Genomic DNA, 20,441 nt, shown 5'->3' on the forward strand with positions numbered 1-20,441 from the left:
ACGTCGCACAAGCTCTTAAGGCTGTAGAGAAGCATAATGGTTTTTTGCTCTGTCTTTAAGGCTCCATGCAATTTTCCCCTTCCCCAAAAGCTAACCACAAAAACTCTAATGCTCTATTTTTGATAATTAAAACAATTTCAATGCCAAGTCATGAATACCCCTAGAAAACTTTGCTTCATTTACTGGAGCTGCAGTTCCACTTTAACATTCGCTTTAAATGAGCTTACAGGCTCCTCAATACTCTAAAAGCAAGACAGAGTTTCACCGATACTCTAAATATATGATTTTTTTTTTAAAGAAGAGAGCAATGGGAGACTTATAAAGTAAGACTTGTACGCTAGACACACAAACCAGAAATAATCCATTCACTCCCCGTCGACCTTCCTTGGCCAGACTAACTCAATGAGTTTCCCTAAACCACCACTGATACTTGCCAAGATTAAATATTTGTGTTTAATCATTCAGAAAGTGAAAGATTATGTACTGTAACGTAACACTCTTTACGGAAACCTCCAGTTGAGCAACAGTTCCAGAAAAAATTGTGAAATGAAGTAAAAAGCTGTCCAGAACACCACAATTCTGCTTGGTTAATTTAAAAAAAAAAAAAAAAAAAAAATCAAACTTCAGGACTAAGCGCCAAGCCAAGACCTCATTTTTAGCAAATCAACACTCACAGGCAGCACATTTTTAAACGCAGCCCGTTTGAAATTACTCCGGAATAACAACCATTACTAAGAAGTTACTAAATATTACCGTCCCCGGGCCAAGAACTTACGCTATGCGCTGACAGCGTGATACAAGCGTGATAAAAATGTCAGGGCTCATTTCTGCCGGGCACACCGAGCGGTGGCCGGGCACACCGACGGACCGACAGCCGGGCTGCGGAGCCGCCGGGAACGGGCCGCCGTCCCCCGCCCGCCGCCGCTGCCCGTGCGGTGCCCGCTGACGCCGCGATGCGGGCACACAGCCCCGCCCGCTCCCCCGGCCGGCCGCTCGCCCCCCAGCCCGCCCGCGGGCTCCTGCGCTGCCTTTGTAACATGGCAGGTCAGCGCGGAGCGCTCAGGCGCGGCGCGGGCAGCCCTCCGCCCTGAGGAGCGCCGGCCGCCGCGGCCCCGCAAGCCGGCCCCGGGCTCCGCCGCTCCGGCCCGGCCGCGGCCGCGGCAGGGGGCTGGCGCGAAGCACCGGCCCGGCGGGGAAAAGGAGAAAGTTTTCCCCCCTCCCGCCGCGGCCCAGCGGAAAGTTACCGCCGCCCCCGCGCCTCCCTCAGCCCCTCGCCCGCCGGCGCCCGGCCTCCCCCGCCCGGCACTGACAGCCCAGCGCGCCGCCGGCCCCGCCGCACGCCCCTGCCCCGCCGGCCCGGGCTCGCCACAGCGCCCGCCCCGCGGGGAGCCCCCGCCGCGCTGACAGCCCGGCGCGCTCCCCCGCCGCCCCGCAGCCCTCACCTCGGGCGGGGGCCGCGCTCCCCGGGGCAGCGGGGAACGGCCGCCGGCGGCGCCCGCCCCCGGCGCCGAGGAGCGGGAGGGCGAAGGGGGTAAAGAGGGGGGAGCGCGCCCGGTCCCCGCGCCCTTATCTCATCTTAGCGGAGCCCGCACTCGCCTTCGCCGCCTCCCCGCCGTGTGGGCGTCTCAGGCGGGATCCCCCCTCCCCTCCGCGCCGCCTCCTCGCGCCGCCATCTTGGCCGTCACGGGGGGCGGGTGGGGGAGAGGCGGGCGCCGACTCGTGATCGCGGCGCGGATGGCGCGGGAGGGCGCCCGCCGGGTCCTGCTGCTGCGCGGCGGGGCCTGAGGCGAGCCCGCCACCGCCCCTGCGCCCAGCCCGCCTCCGAGGGCGCCCTCCGACAGGGCGGGCCCGCTCCGGCCGCCCCCGTCCCGCTGCTCGCTCCCTCAGGGGGCGGTGAGGCTGAGCCGTGGGGGGAGCGCGCCCCCCGCAGCGGAAGCCCCTCGGCGCGGCCCCAAATGGGACGCGCGGACTGTCCCTGCCTCCCGCCCGCCGGCAGCACCTTTAATGTAAAATTAATTAATCTCCGGTCCAAAAATGCCCGTCCTTGGCTCACCTGCGGTGCTCGTTGCGAGGGCCCGGAGGAGGTGCCGGCTGTCTGGAAAACGAGGGAAGAGAAAACCAGGGATTTTCTCCAGTCTTGGTGTAACCCGCGCCAGGCTGTTGCATCAAAGACTAGCAAAGAACCCGAGACAAAAATAATCTTTTAAGAGCGTGCGGCTAAGATTAGTGCAGCATGTCAGGTTGTTGCTGAGCACAAGGACGTGAGCCCTCCTTGTGCCACGCACGGGCATGCCGCTTCTCCAGCACCTTGTGTTGAGCAGCCATGGGATTCAACATTTTATGCCATGTGCTATTTTGGAAGTGATGTTTAGGGATAGGCATCAACCATACAATTTTGGCTTTGAATTCCAACTTGCCTCAGTTCTGGACGTTTGGCTGGAGGGTTTAGATGTGGCTCATAAAGACAGACGGGACTGTAAATGCTTATGTATGTTCAAACCTACTGTATGGGTTGACCTCATCCCTCTGAAAAAACACAGCAAACAGGCGAATATAAAAGCAAAAAGTACAAACTAAGACTTCCACCCCACCCCACGTTTATTAACGTGGCTTTATAGCAGCAATGCAGCTCCTCCTAACCCCCCATGTAGCAAACAGAGCGGCTGACACAAGCCGATCTCTACTCAGGCAGCAGCACCCATGTGCAAGCCTGCACATGCAGACGCAGCTTGGCGCTGTCAGGTTTGATACTTGTGAGCTGAGTCTGCCTCTTCTTGTTTTTTTTCTCAACAGCCAGCATACGGACTAAGGAATGTGTCAAACCCCTGTCCCAGGCAGGGACTACAAGAACAACATTGGCCATTCGTTGTATTTCTACATAAAATGCATTTCTAGCCATGCTTATAAAGACGTCTCTCTCAACTATACACAGCGTGATAAGTGAGAGATCAAGAACCCAAAACCTCATGATTTTTTGCAGCGAGCTGGTCTGCATTCTGTAGTGAGTCCTTAAATTATTTAGTGTGCTGGCAGAAATTTTTCTAAATCCTTTGACAGTTGATGGTATATTTTAATTTTGGAAATGTTTTTCAAAAATAAATAGCAATAATGAAGCCCATCTTCTGGCTTGTGCTAGTAATTTTGATATGCAAACTGTTCTGTGCTCTCTACTCTTGCTCGTTTTTCATGTAGGCATAATTTTCAGGCTTCAGTGTTAACATCGAAGATTAATGGGCCTGTTCCTAGTTCTAAGAGTATTGTTTCAGCTGCCTGTATACTGAGGCAAAATCACTGCACTGATGTATGAATACTTCACCTCGCACAGTTTAGGTTCATAACCATTAAAATATACTTGACTCTTTCTCATGGAAACTTTGATTTGAGAGAAACATAATTCTTAAACGTTCTGTGGCAGTTTTCATACTTTTCAGCTCATGTCATAGGTAAAACTTTGTGTAGACGTCTTTGATTTGCTGGTAATTTATAGCCCGACCAGTTTGTTTCCCTCCACCTTTTTCTGTCCTTCTAGGACTTATCTGCATTTAATTACATATTGTGTCAGTCTCAACAAACTGCAGCCAGGGATGCAGATCTCACTGTGCAAGGCCTGATACAAACACCAAAGTAGTTTCTGCCCAGTCCTACCATTGCAGCTAACACAGGACTTATCTCTGTCCTGTCTTTCTTGTTCTTGTGTCTCCCCCTCCCTCCCACCCTATTCCATCAAGCCTCTTCTGCTTTCTGGCCGTGACCTACCTGCCACTCGCTTGCTGTCTTGGCCGTGGCATACTTTCTCCCCCACCAGCACATTTAATTGCAATGCTCCATTTCATTATTAGCTTGTCACCACCTTTATCAAGTCACCTTTCCTAACATATCTAGCCACAAAGCTTCCCTGTGTAGCTTGTCATCGGTTTTCCACATTAAGGCTTGTCTAAAGCCACATGCGAAAGATTCTATGAGACATAGTGACTGTAGTGCTGTATTTATTTCTGAATAAAGAGCATCATCAGTGAATGGTGTTACTGTACAGACTTACTGTGTGCCCAGCTCCTGCAGGCTCCTTGCACAGAAATGTGTCTGTGTGTCAGTCAAACAAAGCCTTTCCCTTCGTGGGGACTTCAGGGATCTCTCGGCAGTGGTCTCTACATGCACATGGGGACCCCAAGGTCATTAAGTCAAGACAAGTCTTCCTATTCATTTCAGTTAGTGTTGGATCGGATTCTTGAGCATAGTGAGTTAATTAAACAAGTTAGCAACTGCATGTGCTCTAGGGGGGCAGGCATCGAGCATGCTTAATGTGGTATTCTGCTGCCTCGCAAGCGCAGGGTGGAGCACCGTCAGCCAGATTTAGCCTCCCCAGGAGTGCGGCCAGGGAGACGAGCCGGGTTTCTGTGGACAGGCAACCACAGAACCATTGTTTTCCATGTTGCAACCCCAAATTTCTAGCTTGTGGCACTGAAGTCCTTTTCAAAGTATGGTTTAGCTTATTTTAAGTGCATTTTACACATGGGTAAAATCAAGCAAGGCAGAGGACCAGTGGCAGATGGTCAGTGACACAGCCAGGAATGGAATGGAGATCTTCCCTGTCCCAGGACATGGTTTTAACAGATTTTGTCTCAGGATTGTGAGATTTGACTGCTTACAATTCATGAGGCTTTAGCAGTGCTCAAAGGAAAGCAAAAAAAAAAAAAAATGGGGGTGGGGGAATGACGATGGTACAGCTATTACTGTTGACAGTATTTCCTGGCAGAGACTGGCTTCCATAGGCAAAACTATTTCAGTTTCTTAAGTACACAATTTGGGGCTTAATCTGTTCACTTTCTTAGCAGTTTTATTCCTTTTGAAGTCTCTTGGCTGTGCTATGTGCACTGCTCATTTATGGCTACAGGGGGGAAGAATGAGTCTCCAAAAGAACCCAACGCAACATCTTTCAAGTAGACACAGCATATCTGTAACCTTGGTAAAAATAACTATAAAGATAATGATAATGGATAATTATAAACCATGTAACTGGCAAAACAACACTCTGCATTTCAGAGGATGAATTGCCTTACCCTGTCCAGTAACCCACTTTACGGTGCAGTAATGGATCTACATCCGGAGGGTTATGCAATGAAATTGAGCCTTTGGCAAGCTGGAATCACGCTGGAAATGAAGCAACATCTTTGCGGGTTTTTTTATATATGCACATTTGAAAATCTGGAACTTATCCCTTTTGACATAAAGAGACCATCCCTGCTTGGGATGATTAAATTCTAGGACAGATTATGAAATAATAAAGTATTTAAATATTATGATGCAGCAGTACAACAGTGCAGTTATCCTTCCTTTTACTGCTTCAAGTATAGTATTTCTGAAAAGCTTTTTGCACTCCAGGGAAACTACTGATCATAAATTATAGAAGAGGCAATAGAATATCATGCATGTATGCAAAAAAAAAAAAAAAAAAGAAAAGAAAAAAGAAAAAAAAAGAAGAGGTTTCAGACCCTTCTCTAGATAAAGAACTTACTGAAGCAGCTAAAAATATGGAGAAATGAAGCGAACACAGGGCCTGATCCAAAGGCCGCTGAACTCAGAAGGAGCACTGCGGGAGGGTTCATTAGGCACCAGTCTCATGTATGTCATGAATTACTATTCACCAAATGCAAATGAAGAATGTTATTGTATATGAGTAAGGATAAAGTCTAATTGCAATGTCTAGGAATTCCACTTGGATAAAATGAGCAGATTTTTCTCCAGCAGGTAGAGTTTCTCAGCAAGGATTTATTGCCAATATTTATGTGAGAATTCCTAGTCCCAAAAGCACAGAAATGCTGGGAAACAAAAAGGAAAGAAAATATATCCAAAGAGGAGACCCAAATGTTTCCAAGTCACCTCTATAAATAGAAATCTGATGCAATCTCATTATCATTTCACTTTTCAGTACTGATTTGCTTCCTCAGGATTTCAGAGTGCGCATCTGAGAATTTAGACTGTGCATCATAAAGTTTCCCTCAGCAAATGCTAGAACTACTCACAAGGCATTGCAGCATGGCAGCAGCTATCAAATATCAAATGATGACAGACCCAGTGGATGGCCATTGGTATTGTTTGGTGAGAAAACAGTTAACATCATGCTTGGCTGTGTTGCTGGCGGTAGGGGTATCAAGGAGCGATGCCATACCTCTTCTCCTGTTGATAGTAGGCAAATAGGGATGTACAGCTGGAGCATATTTCTGGAATGGCTCTTCCCATAGACACTGGAAGCTCCAAAAGAAATGCTTGCAGCAGATTGTTTGAGAACGGGATGGCAGAAGGGTTGCTTGAGGCTGACCCAAGTCCTAGTGCACGTACCAAACCCAACCTGTTGTCTGTTCCAGCACTAACCTGGTTTACGTATTGCTCTCATCAGTAAAGCAAGAGAACAAAAGCTTCTCTTTGTGGACTAATATCAGGAAGGAAATTATGCATGCAGATCCGCCAACAAAAATAACAGTCTCGGGGTGTAAATGTACACACTGATACTGCTGTTTCGTTGCTATTTTCAGCAGTCCCTGTACCCTCATGGGTGAGAGTAAGGACTTAACTGCTATTTCTGCTGTTTGTGCATCAGCCTTAAAGGTTCAATTTGGACTCATGCTCTTTGGCCCATCTGGAGGTGATTTCTGCAAACAGCAGTCTTTTCTCTGAATTAGTCCAATTCATCACCCAGAGCCACACCATGTGATACTGTGGTGCTGTGGGTATCTTCTCTCACATCAGATATAAACCCACTTTCCTTCATTAAACATCTCGGTTCCTTATTATTTGCACTTTTATTTAACTTCAGGTCATGCCTAGGCCAAGTAATTGCATTTCACACCTAAGCGTTCCCCACAGTTTTGTCTGGCCAAGATACTTACTTCAGGCTCTAAACTCTGGTGCAGTCCTGCTGTTTAAAGTTTTTGTATTTTGTTGGAGAGAACACTTATGTCATGGTGGGTTAAGTGAAGTGTATCTATCAGTTAACCACTTCTCAGGAGTACTATTAGGCTTAATTAATGTTTGTAGAACGCTATCGAGATTCTCAAGAGAAGCAGCTATAGAAGTGCAAAGGATTAAAATTAATTTAAAACTCCCTAATTTTTGAGTAAATGGCTAACAACACTTAAGCTGATATTCTCCAAGTAAAACTATTTTTTTTGATTCTTAGACAAAACATTTTGAAATTGGGGGTTCCATTTTCCACCACCACTGTGTGATGCATTTTGATTTTTATTGTCCTTTGACATCCTTTGATATATCCAGGCACATAACATAGCTTGCTTTAGTTCAGGAAACACTGTCCAATATATGTAAGTCAGATTAAAATACAACAAACGACCAAAATCACTAAATTAATAAACTCAAAGGCAGTCCACATCGCGATTTTCCTTTAATATATTAAGTATTTGAACCAAAAAGCCTGTAATTAATATTATGAAATAATTTCCATACTTATTTAAAAGACATCTCATTTACATAAATAGTCATTATCTGGAAATAGATCATTAACATTCAGAAAACTGACAAGCCAGATTGAGAGCAGTCAAGATGTACCAAAGAGATTTGCAAGACTCCCTGTTTGAAACTGTTCTGAGAGAAAAATCTCGGCTCCTGAACAAGCTTAAAGAAGACCCGCTTTGGAAATACAAGCCATGCTTCATCCACATGACATCACCAAACAGAACAGTTATTTTGTGCGGTGAGAGAACATTGGGTCAGTCTTCTCACTAACTGTCATGGAGGGTTTCCAAGAAAATGCATCTGACACATCTGCACTGAAAATCTGACCCAGATTATAGCCGATGTCCTCATAACACAGTTTTTCTGCTTTTCTGAAACCCTGCAGCATTAAAGCATACCTTTTAAAATACTTCTGTTTTTCAAAATACTTTCAGTACTTTCAAATTTTGCATCTTGTCAGAAAACATATTATGCAGAAAAGAGAAAGAAGAAAGAAATGGCACTTCCATGTTTCTATTTGCAATCTAGATTCTTCACTCCTCAGCTATTAGCTAGAGAGTCACAGGTATTTAAAAATATGTCCTGGTTGACTGAAAGAACGCACGTCAAGCCCTGCTGTTAGTGCTTTTGCCATCCAAGATCCAGAACACTCATTATTAGAATTTTTTCTAGGTAGAAACAAACTCACCAATTTTTTAAAAGCTACAGCTACAGAACATGTTCAAAAAAATGTTGCAGTTGCCCTGTTAAGCAGACCTGTGTCTATCCTTTTTCAGCGTAAGACACTTCTTTGAAGTGTAAGTGTAAGCCCACCAGAGTAAGGTGATACAATACAATCTTCCCTGTTTGGACATTTTTCTTACTAAGTCCTAAAGAATGGAGGTTGTCCCGAGTACTGAGTCATGAGGATTTCATCTCAATATTGATATTTTTAGTATCTTGGGTCGTTTTAAAATCTGTATCTGTATCACTGCCCAGCTCCTCTCCTAATTATCTGAAATTCTTTTCTTCTGTAACTGCTTTGGAATGTTCCCTTATATTATTGCAAATACTGGCCTTATTATATTGGGTCCTAATTATACTCACGTATCGATTCGGTTAGGTGAGAGTGTACTTGTTTAAAATGTGAGCAACTGCTGAGAAACTGAGGAAAGACAGAGTAACGACATTACATCTGAGCGGTGAGCCATCGTGAGTACAGATCAGATCAAGCTTCTGCCCTTTTCTGAGCTCTCTGATGATCTGGTCCAGCTTACCTGAAGGAGCCCCTAACCTCAACAGACCCCTCATGCAGTCAGAACTCAAACTTACATTTGCATTCCTTCGACTGACACCTCGACATGGAAGCCTGGAGGAGATGAACGGTTTCGTAGCAGCTAGTCCATAACCTGGAGCTGTCAAAGGAGAGTGAACACAAACCAAAGCACCTTGAGAGTAAAACACAAAACCTACTTGTTTAGCCCAAGCTGCCCCAAATAATACTATGGATCTGCTCAATCTCATCCACTTAAGTCCCAAAATCAATGTGCTGAGAGCAGAAGAGGAAGAGTGTCGTATCTGATCGGATTCATACCTGGAGGAGGCCCTCTGCTGCAGCTGGAGGGAGCTCTATAGAACGAGGCAGGCAGAGAGAACTGTGGATTAATTAAACTCCTTCATCACCTTCTTGAAAAAAGTACGATCAAATGCTGATGCAATAGAAGTAGTTCATGTAACCAAGTTTGAATTTTACTCATAATGATGCAACAAAATTATATTAATATATGGAAATGTAAAAAATCACAGTCTGACTTTTAAGACAAAAAAGAATACTTCCCATATAGGTAATGAGATTGGAGGAAATGTCCTTGGCAAGTCAATTTGTTCCATGCTGCTGATGGTTCCTGTTAGTGACAAGGATTTTTTTCAAGAAGGAAACAATGGAAAACAGATGCAAAAGCATTTACCAGAAGGCCAGGCAACAGCAGCTTTTCCAAAATGTCAAGTGTGCAGAGTAGAGTCAATTTAAAAGAGAATTAATTATTTAAACTGAATTAATTTGACTACAATGAAGCCCTGTTAAGCCATCTCATCCATCCTGCTTCCTACTGTGCTACCCCTTACAGTCTAAGTCTCAATACTGACCTCTATTTCCAAATACTTTAATGGAAAAATCCCTTAACCAGTCATAGTACCAATATGATGCTTTTAAAATATATTTACTGCATCCCTTCCAGGAACTCACCCAAACTATCGTGCTCACCTCCTCCACATTCATATGATTTTAACCCCTGGGTCCCCATTTTTTCCCTTTTCCTCTTTCAGCTTTTACTTCTTGTGACATTTTCCTAGACGTTTCAGGCAATTTCCATCACTGCATTCATCAGATCCATCTTTTTCCTGCAAATCTGCCTTTTGCATAAAGTCCCTCATATCATCATTTTCAACAACTTTTCTCCTGTGCTTCATGTGTTGCCTTGTTGTTTCTTGCCTTTGGAGAAAGGAAGGTGACAGAATTTTAGGTCTACAGCTTTCAGATGGAAGTTCATTTTCTCAGAAGCTTATCCATACCTATTTCCCCTGGAACCACTTGTCCCAAAGTGCTTCCTTTCCTTCAAGGACGTGGACCTTAATGTTGTAATACAACAGATCGTCACCTGCAGAAGGACTGCTCAAGGAACCGCTGTGCCCACTGTTTGCGTTTTCCAGGTCAGGACAGATTTGCAACGCTATTGACGTTATAGAAGTGGCAATAATAGTTACCTGGTGCTCTTTTTCCTTGACAGCATTATGTGAAATGTGGCAAGTATCTGCAGAGCCACTGTTGCTCTGAAACCTTTAGTTTCCCCCCAGGGAATATCTATAACTGTGTCTACCAGGGATGGGCCAAAGCTGTCACTTCTGGTTTCCAGTTTCAGCATGGGCAAAGGAACCATTCCAAACCCATCCTTTTCTGTTACTGTTAAAAACTTGAAGCAAAAACATCTGTGCTAGGTTTTACATAAAGTAAATTCCTTTATGCCTTCTATTTCATGGAAGAAAAAGAATTCCTGCCTATTAAGCAATAAACTTAATTGCCCTGGGTCTTGCCTTTACTGGGAATGCATATCAATTTAAATACATCAGTGTAAAAATCAGGCTCATTAAATTAGCTCAAAGCCCTAAAATAGATTGAATACTGTTTTAACACTTGCATACAGTCATTTATATTAAAGTTATAATTTGTAGGAGCTCATAATGAATATAAACAGGAATTAAAACACCTGAGGTGCAACAAAAAATGTTTAATTGATTTTTAAATTGACAGTCAGGAACTCTCTTCTGTAGCATATTAAAGGCCTTGGAGGAGTACAGTTGGTTGGGATGTACCACTCCTTATTTCATGGTATACTAGAAACAACACATAAAATGTGAGCACAGTGAGGCCAAACTAACGCCTTCACTCTGCCCACTATACCAAGGGATGTGAACTGAAGTCGGTGAAAAATTTCACCACAGAGATGTAACCCAGCAGATGCTAATTCACTTTTAATTTTTTTTAACCTAAAGCATGCGACTGCCATCAAGCACTACATGTAACTGCTGTTCAGTTGCTGTAACATAAAGGCATTGCGTGGCGTCCTCTCTGTCAACAGTCCCCATCAAAAGGCCAGGTCAAACTGGAAAGGATCCTGTGGAAGGTCCAAAGAGACACAATTCATTAATGATACTTAAATTAATCTTCATAGACCTGCGGTAATGTAGTATTTTTTACATTCTTTTTTACACTGGCATTTTCTTGTAGTGTGAGGGGAATGACTCATGTACATACGGAACAATTTGAGGGAGTTCTTAGAAACCATAATATTTTGCTTGATCATTCATAACCAAATACGTAAAGAACTGTTCACACTATCACTATTGCGCAGCTTGTATTAGATCTCCATAGTTACACTTGGCATAACAAGTACAAAACCGAAGTGTCTTTGCAGGGCTGATAAGCAGGCAGGAAGCAAGTGAACATCTGCTACAGCTTTAGATGGTTTTGCCTTCAGCGACCGCTGAGAAACTTCAGGCTCTGCATTCCACGTACTGCTTGCTTGGCCTTTGACACTAGCAGCTGTTGAACAGGAGACGTAAAATGTTATACCTACAGGAAAGGAGGTGCATTATTTTCTAAAGGAGTCTTGAGATGTTTAATGGGGTTTTTTTCTTTCCATTTTCTGATCACTAGAAACGCTGGATAGCAGACACTGCAGATGGAGTTATCTCCTGAAGGTCAACCACTTCCTATTTTACAGGGGTTTTTTCCTAATGTTCTGTTTTCCTTTCCAAAACTGCTTTGTTTTGTTTTGTTTTGTTTTGTTTTGTTCTGGTTTAAACACCAGAAACAATTGTGCCATATACTGAATAGCAATTATAATCATTGTAAGGAAACCATGTGCTTCCCTGAATCAGGGCTGGGGCTTCCAGTCCAGGCAATCTGTCTTCTTGTAGCATAACGGCATTGCTAGAGCATGGACAGCCAAGGAACAGAGTTATGCAAAATAAACAGCAAACAATTTTGAGCAAACCATTTCTCTGTTTAAAAAAAGAGCTGTTGAAAATGATGTTTTACAAATGAGCTCAGCCATCGAGTGCAGATTCTCTGCTTGTGTATGTGGAGAAAATCTCTGCTCCAGATAGTTCAGCAGTTCTCCACCTACAGAGTACTTTCATTTGCATGGAAAACTACTAACAGAGAACAAGTGACAGCAGCATATTTCTGAGAATATTGAGGCCCATGTACTGTAAATGCATCTTCATGTACTTTCTCTGAGATTGTAAGTTTGGCTAGGAAATTACAACAGTTCTGATGAAATCGGATTTAGCCATATATGGTAGATCCTTTGGATCTGACGCAATGCAATGAAAATGGATTTCAGAGTAACAACGAGAAAGATGAAGACACTACTCCAGAGTTATGTAAGTGTAACTGAGAAGAGAATTTTGCCCATAAATTCTGTGTTCTGTGCTTTGCAGTTGTATGCAGTTTTTTATATGTGGTACTCTTAAACTGCAGATGGATGCTGTTTTGCCAGAAAATGAATGAAATACAAAGATGACTTCAAACATTTGCAGGAGCCATGCTGACACTCAAAATAAAGAAACATCGAGGAACTTTCCTAGTGAGACCATAAAAGCAGAGATACAGTGATCAAAGCAAGAAAAGACATGACATACTCCATCCCTAATGCAAGATGCTTTCTCTTTCTAGGACTAAGGGCCTACCTGGCACCGAGATGTTACGGTAGTCCACAAATACAGTATATGATCTGATCATCTCCGTGGCCTCCTCTGGACTTACTCCATGTGCTTCTCATGTTGGGGGCCCCAGAGCTGAACACAGTGCTGCAGGGGGGGGTCTCATGGAGCGGAGCGAGGGGGAGGATCCCCTCCCCTGACCTGCTGGCCACGCCGCTGCTGATGCAGCCCAGGATACAGTTCACTCCCTGGGCTGCAAACGATGCTATTATCTTCCAGATTTCACAGGGAACTGAATTATTGAAGCTGTATTCATATTAGAATAATTAAATATCTGTCTTGAAGTGTGTGCACATAGCATGTAATCAGCTTGGAAACAGGCCAACACTTGAAGAAATATTTAGGAGAATTGCAGAATCAATGCATCAATTCCCATTAATTTGGTATCAGAGGAAACAAATGTGTACCTGTCTGAAGCGTGTGTGCTCCCCTCAGAGATGTACTAAAACAGGCATCTTCTGTCTGCCTGCCTTCTCTGTGCCCTCCAAACATCAGAAACCAGGGGCAGCATGGGGGAAACCTGGTCTGGCTCCAAAATCTAATTAAGCCAGTTTTAGTAACCCAATATCTCAGCCAACTTGTACACAAACTCTTGGCGAAGTCCAAGCCATCCCAAACTCTACCCCATCCACTGCACTGAGTTCCTTGTTGTTCCCCTGGTGCTCCAGCCTCTCTAAAATACATCTCCACTCCAGGGCAGGGAACATCCAGGCAAGCTGAGACAGACCTCCTTTCAGTCTGTCAAAGCCGTAAGCTGTAATTCTGCACAGTAGAGAGACAAGATTAATGACTAATTGTAATCGAGAGTGCATTTTAAACCAGCCAGATTTTTTGATCGGTCCAGGCTTCACAACCAAAATGATTCTATGATTCTATAAAATGTGCTCTGCTCCAAATATCTTGCACATATTCCTCGCTGCCCAACTGGCTACTGAGAGGAATCTTATCCCAGAAGGTTTGCTCGAGCACACGAGATGCATTTTTAGCATTCCCAAAGGTGCGCGTTCTCACAGAGCTGAGAATGCAACCTGTCTGACAGCAGCTTTCCAGAGAAAGGAGCAGGAAAGAGGCAATGGGTGATGAGATTAGCCCCCATGGAAGGTGGCTCCTGCTTGGAATATCAACACATCTTTTCAGTCTCTCTTGTTGTGACTGTTTGTGCTTTTATCAAATTTTCAGTTTGCTGCTTCAGCTACGGGACCAGATGGCTCCCATGCATAATGCACTGAATCATGGCAAGGCTTGAGGTATTTGTTATGTATAACAGCAAACACATGCGCTGGACCAGGTTAAACTCTTTCACAGTTAGCATATGGTGCATGCTGCATATGGATGGTAGTACAGCAGGTATCTATATATACATACAGTCAGGAGATTGGAGTATTTTTTCTTCTTTCAGGTTGTCAGGAAAATGACTGTCATACCTTCAACACAAATAGCAAGAAATAGAGGCAGTGCAGTAACACATGGCAGAGGACAGATGCTAGGCACTTCCTGTGATGCGCAATGCCTGATGGCAAGGAATCCTGGTGGGCCAAGGACAGGAGGCTCTTGTTCCCCCTCTGATTCCCCCTTGCAGCTTGTGATTAAACTGGTGCTGACACCTTGCCCGGAGCCTATTTGCACAGCCAATAGCCATGGGCAGTACTCCTGGCCATGAAGCACCTACTGAAAAAGGAGATAACCTCATTGTTTGAGAGCATCTTTGCCTCTGGCATTTTTTAAATAGACAAAACCTCCTGATTTTGTCCTCACTTGCCTTACATAGATCTGGGGTAGATTCAAGATGTGGCATCCCTGTGAAACTGGAGTGAATGGGAGGGGTGTTTGCAAATGCAGCAGTCGCTGCTTGGTGAAGGGCAGGGTTCATACAGGATGGGATTTGTGCTTCAGGGACAAGACCATAAAAATCACCCGATAGTCCTCCCTTGCTGATATATTGCAAAGACCCATTTCTGAGCGCTGAAAGACACCAGAATAATGAAAGATGCTTTTTAGATACCAAGGAGGTGACTGTTTCGGAGAATTCTAAACTGTCATGCTGGGACTCAGTACAAGTAACAGATCCCAAGGTGGTTGAGGGATGTCCCAAATAGCACACCTGGATACTCTGGGTCGCACGATGAAGGAGCAGCTGAGCAGCCAGCCACTTTCCAATGGCCATGCTCCACCCCAAGTATTTTCTGGAATGAAAAAAATTCTCCTTTGGCTATTTTTCAGTCTGCTTTTCTTCGTATGTATTTGACATGCCCTCTGTGTTCGGAGTGACAGGACACCTCATGAGCGGGTGCTGTGCTGGCCTTTGCACACAGGCGTGAGCGCTGGCAAGCAGCGGGACACCCATCAAGGACTGGGACAGTGACCAGGAATGTCAAAACTGCAGCCTGTGCAGAGCGGCTCTGATGAAGGTTAACGCGTGTTGCCACCACCTTTGAGGTCAGCATTGGGCTCTCTTTAGCAGCCCTATAAATAGATGCCCAAGGTTGACTGAGAAGAGGCTTTGGCTCTGATGGATCTGGTTTAACATTCCCAAGAGAGGAAGGCAAATTCTTTTCCTTTTTCTCTTCTAGCCTCTAACCTTGAGTCGGTCTCTGTGGGAAACATTAGTGGCATTTGCCAGAAGAGCTGCCGCTGTGAGCCAGATGTCCTGCTGTGTTGCACAAAGCATATGTACCTGCAAACCTAGACCTAATTCCACTAGGGACTGAAACTAATTCCTCACTGGCAAAACTAGGGAAAAAACCCAAACAAACTTGAACCTAATTGCTTGGAAACAGTCGGACACCTAGTGGATTTATAGGGAATATCTTTGGGATTATGAGCAACATTTTGTCATTTTCTTGGCAAAACCAACGACGAATATATTTAGAGAGGAATCATTGTAAAATCAGGGTTTCTATTTAATAAATTAATCTTGTTATAGCTGTTACAGCCTCCGGTTTGCCTGAAGAAGTTATTGTGTTCTATAAAAAACCAACGAGCTTTGTTTGAATGACAAAAAAAAAAAAAGAAAAAAAAAAAAGAAAAAAAAAAAGATGAGGAGCTGGATGGTTCCCAAGGTCTGGGAACAGGAGGAAGGGTATACTGCCAGATCAAAGCCATCCCAGTTGTTCCATCTGACAGCTCTCTAATGATCTTAATGAGCAAAGTTTTATAGTCTCAGCCTGGCTCCCCGGATAATTGTACAGCTTCACAACAAGCATTGCCACGCTGAGCACAGCCAGCCAGCTCTGTTGGTTGTTTCAGCAGTGAATGAATTGGCCACAGAAATCAAACTGCCTTCTTCATTCCCCAGGGCTGATCTTTTGAATCCAAACTAGAATAGGATGTGATGTGATAATGCTTGCACTGCTGTCGTTGACATTGTAGCTGTCTGGTAGCAACACCAACATCAAGCAGATTTTGACCCTTGATAGGAAATAAAACCCTGTAGTAGGGTGTAGTAAGAGGAAAAAGATTTTGAACCATGTCACAGAAATTATATCTTGGCCAGAAATTATCCTGAAGCTGCCAGTATTATCTCGCTAATATGTCTCTGGAGGCAGCAGACACAGACAAGGAGATGCGTGTTGAGTCCAAAATGGATGCAGGAAACTGATGACTTCATTTTGACAGTCATCACAAGAAACACCAAGTCATCAGGTCTGTTGCATTCAATTCCTGCTCCCAAAGCATACTGAAAATGTTCCTTCCTTTCTGTTTACGGTAATATTGTCCTAGTGAAAAAATGTCTCCAGAAGATGGTTAATTTTTCTAGAGCTGCTCCTTTCCCACTCTTTCTTCAGTGCTACCGAGATCCCTGGAGAACAGCAAAACCAGGATGAGGTTTGATTTTGGATAGGTCTCTGTTCAGATCCAGGTCCTTTTTTATTCCAACTCCAGGGTTAGGAAAGAAAAGGCTGATACAGAAAATAAATTGATTGAGTCCAATTGTTCTTATATATTATTTTCTTCTTAGAGCTGTAGAACTAGAAAAAGAATATCGCGGATACTGCAATTCAAGTGAGTTATCAACTGAAAAATCCCTATTGACTCTATGCATTTTCATTACTCCTACCTCTGGCATGGAATTACCTGAAAAACAGAACTCCTTGTATATCATAGACCCTTTCATTTGGTCCAGGGTTTTAAAAAGAGAGGTGTTTTGGTTGGTTTTTTTTTTTTAAATTATTATTTCAGTGGATGGATTTTATACTTAAAGGCATTTTTTTTCTGACTGACATGTCAGACTGGGGGTAGTGAGTGCTAAGAGTATGCTTTTCTCTAATTTAGCAGCTGGATTGGAAAGCTTGAATTATCTCTGCGTAATTGCAATGATTCATGGATTGTTAGAAAATTGCAAAGTATTGATTGGATTTCCCCCTTAGGAAATATTTTTCCTCTGATAAAACAGAGTAGGTTCTGGGGCTTTTGTCCTTTCTGCCTTCTGCCCTGGGGAAGCCAGGGGCTCCTTTCATCTGGGAAATGGGAATTTGGGTCAACAGCCATTCAAGGACGGTTTTGAATTATTGTGATTTCCAGTTCCAAATCTTTCCCTGAGTTTTGCAAAGCGATGAGCTTTGCAAAGTGTGAATGGGGATTTCAGAGTCAGAAAAGCTGGGACCAGCAGCAAATACTGGCCATGCCCGTTTCACATTCTTCTGTTTCCACGTCAAATACCACTGGTGTGTTCTGCAGAGACCTTGACCTCGTTGTGGGAATGCTACAACCTTCAAAAATGGTGGCAATTTTTCCACTTTATTAGGCCAGGATTTCTCTTGGGGTCTCAGGAGCTGGTGGCAGGAGGGAAGTGGGAGAATGAAGTGAGAATCAGGCACGGGGAGAGCCTGGTGCACAGTGCCTGGGGCTGAGCAGTTCTGAGCTGATAGCCCTGACACACATCTGCACGTTAATGGTGCTGCCGAGGCAAAAGCTGGGGCCTTTTTGGCAGCTGCTGTATGAATTTCCAGGACAGAACCATAAATATGCAGTTATGACTGTGACCTCTGCTTCTTTTCTTCACTAAATTGAACATCCAAGGGCCAGCTGAGTATCATTCCTTGTCTCTGCTCCAGTTGCTTGGAACGTGCTGCCTCCGCAAATGGTTGTGTCTAAGTACAAACTGAAGAATTACGAGACGGCGCTAATTCAAGGTTTGCAATGAATTTAGTGTTCCCGCAAGGATGACACTAATGGCAATTAATGCAGCAGAAACGCCAGCGCTGAATGACTGTTCTCACATTAAAAGCTGTCAGTCGAAGAGCACACTGTCCTCTGTTATTTCAGGCCTGACCTCTGCTTTTTGGCCATGTTTCATAGGCATGGCAGGTGTCCTAGGCCATCCCGTAACTACAGCAGCGCGCTCCAGGTGGGGACACAAAGGAAGAGCAGAGCAGCCAAAACCGGCCAGCGCTGACAGCAACATTTCCTGAGGGTTTGTACATTCTCATCTGGGGCTTGCTCGAACAGGAACAAAATTAACCCAGGGCTGAACAGCATGGAAGACTTCTACTCCTGGAGCTCCCTGCTAGTCCAATGCTATCCTCATGCCCCGCTGTGTGTTGGTTCCTGTTTAGATGCAATATTCTTTCTGCTGTTTCAGTTTTCACCATGAAGAACCTCATTACCAATGATCAAACACATTTAAACAGGCTTAACTAGAAATAACCCCTGCTGCTGCTCACATACATGGCAACCTGCAGAAACGTTTGTTACACTGCACAATTGGCAAAAACGCTTCTGCTGCGTAATGTCTTCACGTTCAGCCAGTGACAGCGGTACAGCAATGTAGGGACTGTGTTTTTCAGCTCACCAGAAAAGACGCCGTCCTCACTTTGTGCTCTAAAGTCTTGCATAGGATGAGCCAGTTCCAGATGAGGAACGTCTGCAATTTGGTGCAAGAGGAAGTAATGCTTACGTATATGAAAGATGTAAATAAAGGGTGTTTCCAGGCTCACAAACAAAATCCAAAACACAAAAAGGAGAACAGCTCTTACAGGAGGATAACTAAAAATAGTTCATTTGTGTTATTTTTATTTCTTTACAACTAATAACAATTCTGGAGAATGTAACCAGGCCTGAGAAACACAGACTGAAAATTAATAGCTTTTAAACAACCAAATTAAATGGAGAACTGCAAATAGGATGTGAGATGAAAACCTTAACTACAGGGTTATAAATATACCCCAGCCTCTACACGTACAAGTATCTATTGTCAATTTTAATGCACTACTGAGTGTGGTAGGATTGCCAAGGGTGGCAGGAGCAGGATGAGCATTTTCAGACTCAAGATTTTGGGTGTTCTGGGTTCATCTGGAGATAAAAAGGATGAATCCAAAGATGACGCGGACTCCTGCAGACCTCGCTGCTATGCTACCAGAGTGCTTTCTGCTCCTGCAAGGCCTGGCCTTGCAATGCCATTACAGAACTGGCACATGCAATTATTTGTACGGGACACATGGAGCAGGGTCCTGGGGATGCGAAGCCCCGAATGCTTGGTGGGTTTTGTGTACCCGTGAGAGGCTGGAGGTGCACGATCTGCCAGGGGTGCTGGCAGCAGGACACGTGCTGAGCCCAGACCCCAAAGCTCCAGGCTCGCCCCGGTGCTCCCAGAGACCCCCCACCAGCAGCACTGTGCTCCTGCGGCGCGAGGCACTGTGGTCACATCACGTGTCGTTGTTATTAGTGCTTTGTTTTCCCTGCTCAGAAGCTCCAAGGCAGTGTGGACTATTTATTTTTAAATGCAGAGGACCACATTATGGTTCATTATTGCTCCAGCAGACAGTAAGGGATGCATGTGCTGCTGCCAATGCCCAGGGGTTACTTTCCGCACCCAGGAGCGACAGCAGAACCACCGACTGTGGGGAAGGTGCCCGTCCTGCTGCTGCTGGCGGCAGGCTGGTGGCAAAGAGCAGTTTTAAGGGCTTTGGTTTAATCATCTGGACGCAAGTGCTGTTTGTTATCCTCTTCTGTTTAGGTCTAAACACTGTGCCCAGGGAAGCCGGTGACACAGCTGGTGTCTCCCACGGCACAGGGCAGATGCGGGGCCCTCGCGGGTGGGGATGCGCGGGGCGGGCAGTGGCATGGCGGCGGGGCAGGGGCCTGTGCTTACGGCCTGTTTGCACCTCCAGAGCTGAAAGAGCGCATCGCCACCTCTGATGCCTCCACCAGCTGCTCCATCAGCTACACACGCCGCTCTCAGCCCATGCAGGAAAGATCTGTGAGACCTTGGGGGGTCCTGCCCGTCGGTCTCAAGCTGGGCCGCGGTTGCAGGCAGCGCTGGGGTGGAGGCCATGGCCAGGGTCGAGGCCAATGCCAGGGTGGAGGCCATCGCCTGCCCCTGCAGGCAGGAGACAGGCACCCGCACGGCGCTGAGGGGAGCGCTGGTGGGTGCCAGCCGCGAGCAGCGAGGTGAGGCTGTCACACCTCTGCCCGTGAGGGGCACGTCTGGCTGTAACTGAGGCAGAGCAGCTCGACAAAACCTCGAAAGGGAAAAGCCGTGGGGAGAAAAAAAGACCAGGTTCCACCGAGATTTGAACTCGGATCGCTGGATTCAGAGTCCAGAGTGCTAACCATTACACCATGGAACCGCTCTGCCAACACCCCCTCCCTCCCAGCACTAGTCCCTTTCCCGCGGCCCCCGCGTTCCTGCCGCAGCCAGCCCATCTGCCCGCCCGCCCCCCGGCTCTCCCCGCTGCGGCTGCTCCCCGCGGGCTCTGCACACCGCCCACGCC

At 45.4% G+C, this 20,441-nt stretch overlaps 1 protein-coding gene and 1 non-coding gene across 5 annotated transcripts in view; both read right to left on the reverse strand.

Annotated features, from left to right (window-relative positions):
* DENND4A (DENN domain containing 4A) overlaps positions 1-2,072 on the reverse strand; it is a 56,865-nt gene extending 54,793 nt beyond the window's left edge. The window contains exon 1 of one of the 4 annotated variants that reach the window (XM_056345188.1): positions 2,054-2,072. The gene's annotated coding sequence lies outside the window, so the exon portion shown is untranslated. Of the gene's footprint in view, positions 1-1,442; positions 1,705-2,053 lie in introns of those variants that run through there. The other 3 variants (XM_056345191.1, XM_056345187.1, XM_056345189.1) reach the window with 3 other exon arrangements.
* Positions 2,073-20,225: 18,153 nt separating this feature from the next.
* Positions 20,226-20,297, reverse strand: TRNAQ-CUG (transfer RNA glutamine (anticodon CUG)). Its single transcript has one exon. It is a non-coding gene; the product is annotated as a tRNA-Gln (tRNA).
* Positions 20,298-20,441: the final 144 nt, after the last annotated feature.

Source organism: Falco biarmicus, chromosome 7 (genome assembly GCF_023638135.1).
Source record: "Falco biarmicus isolate bFalBia1 chromosome 7, bFalBia1.pri, whole genome shotgun sequence".
Taxonomy (NCBI): Eukaryota; Metazoa; Chordata; class Aves; order Falconiformes; family Falconidae; genus Falco; species Falco biarmicus.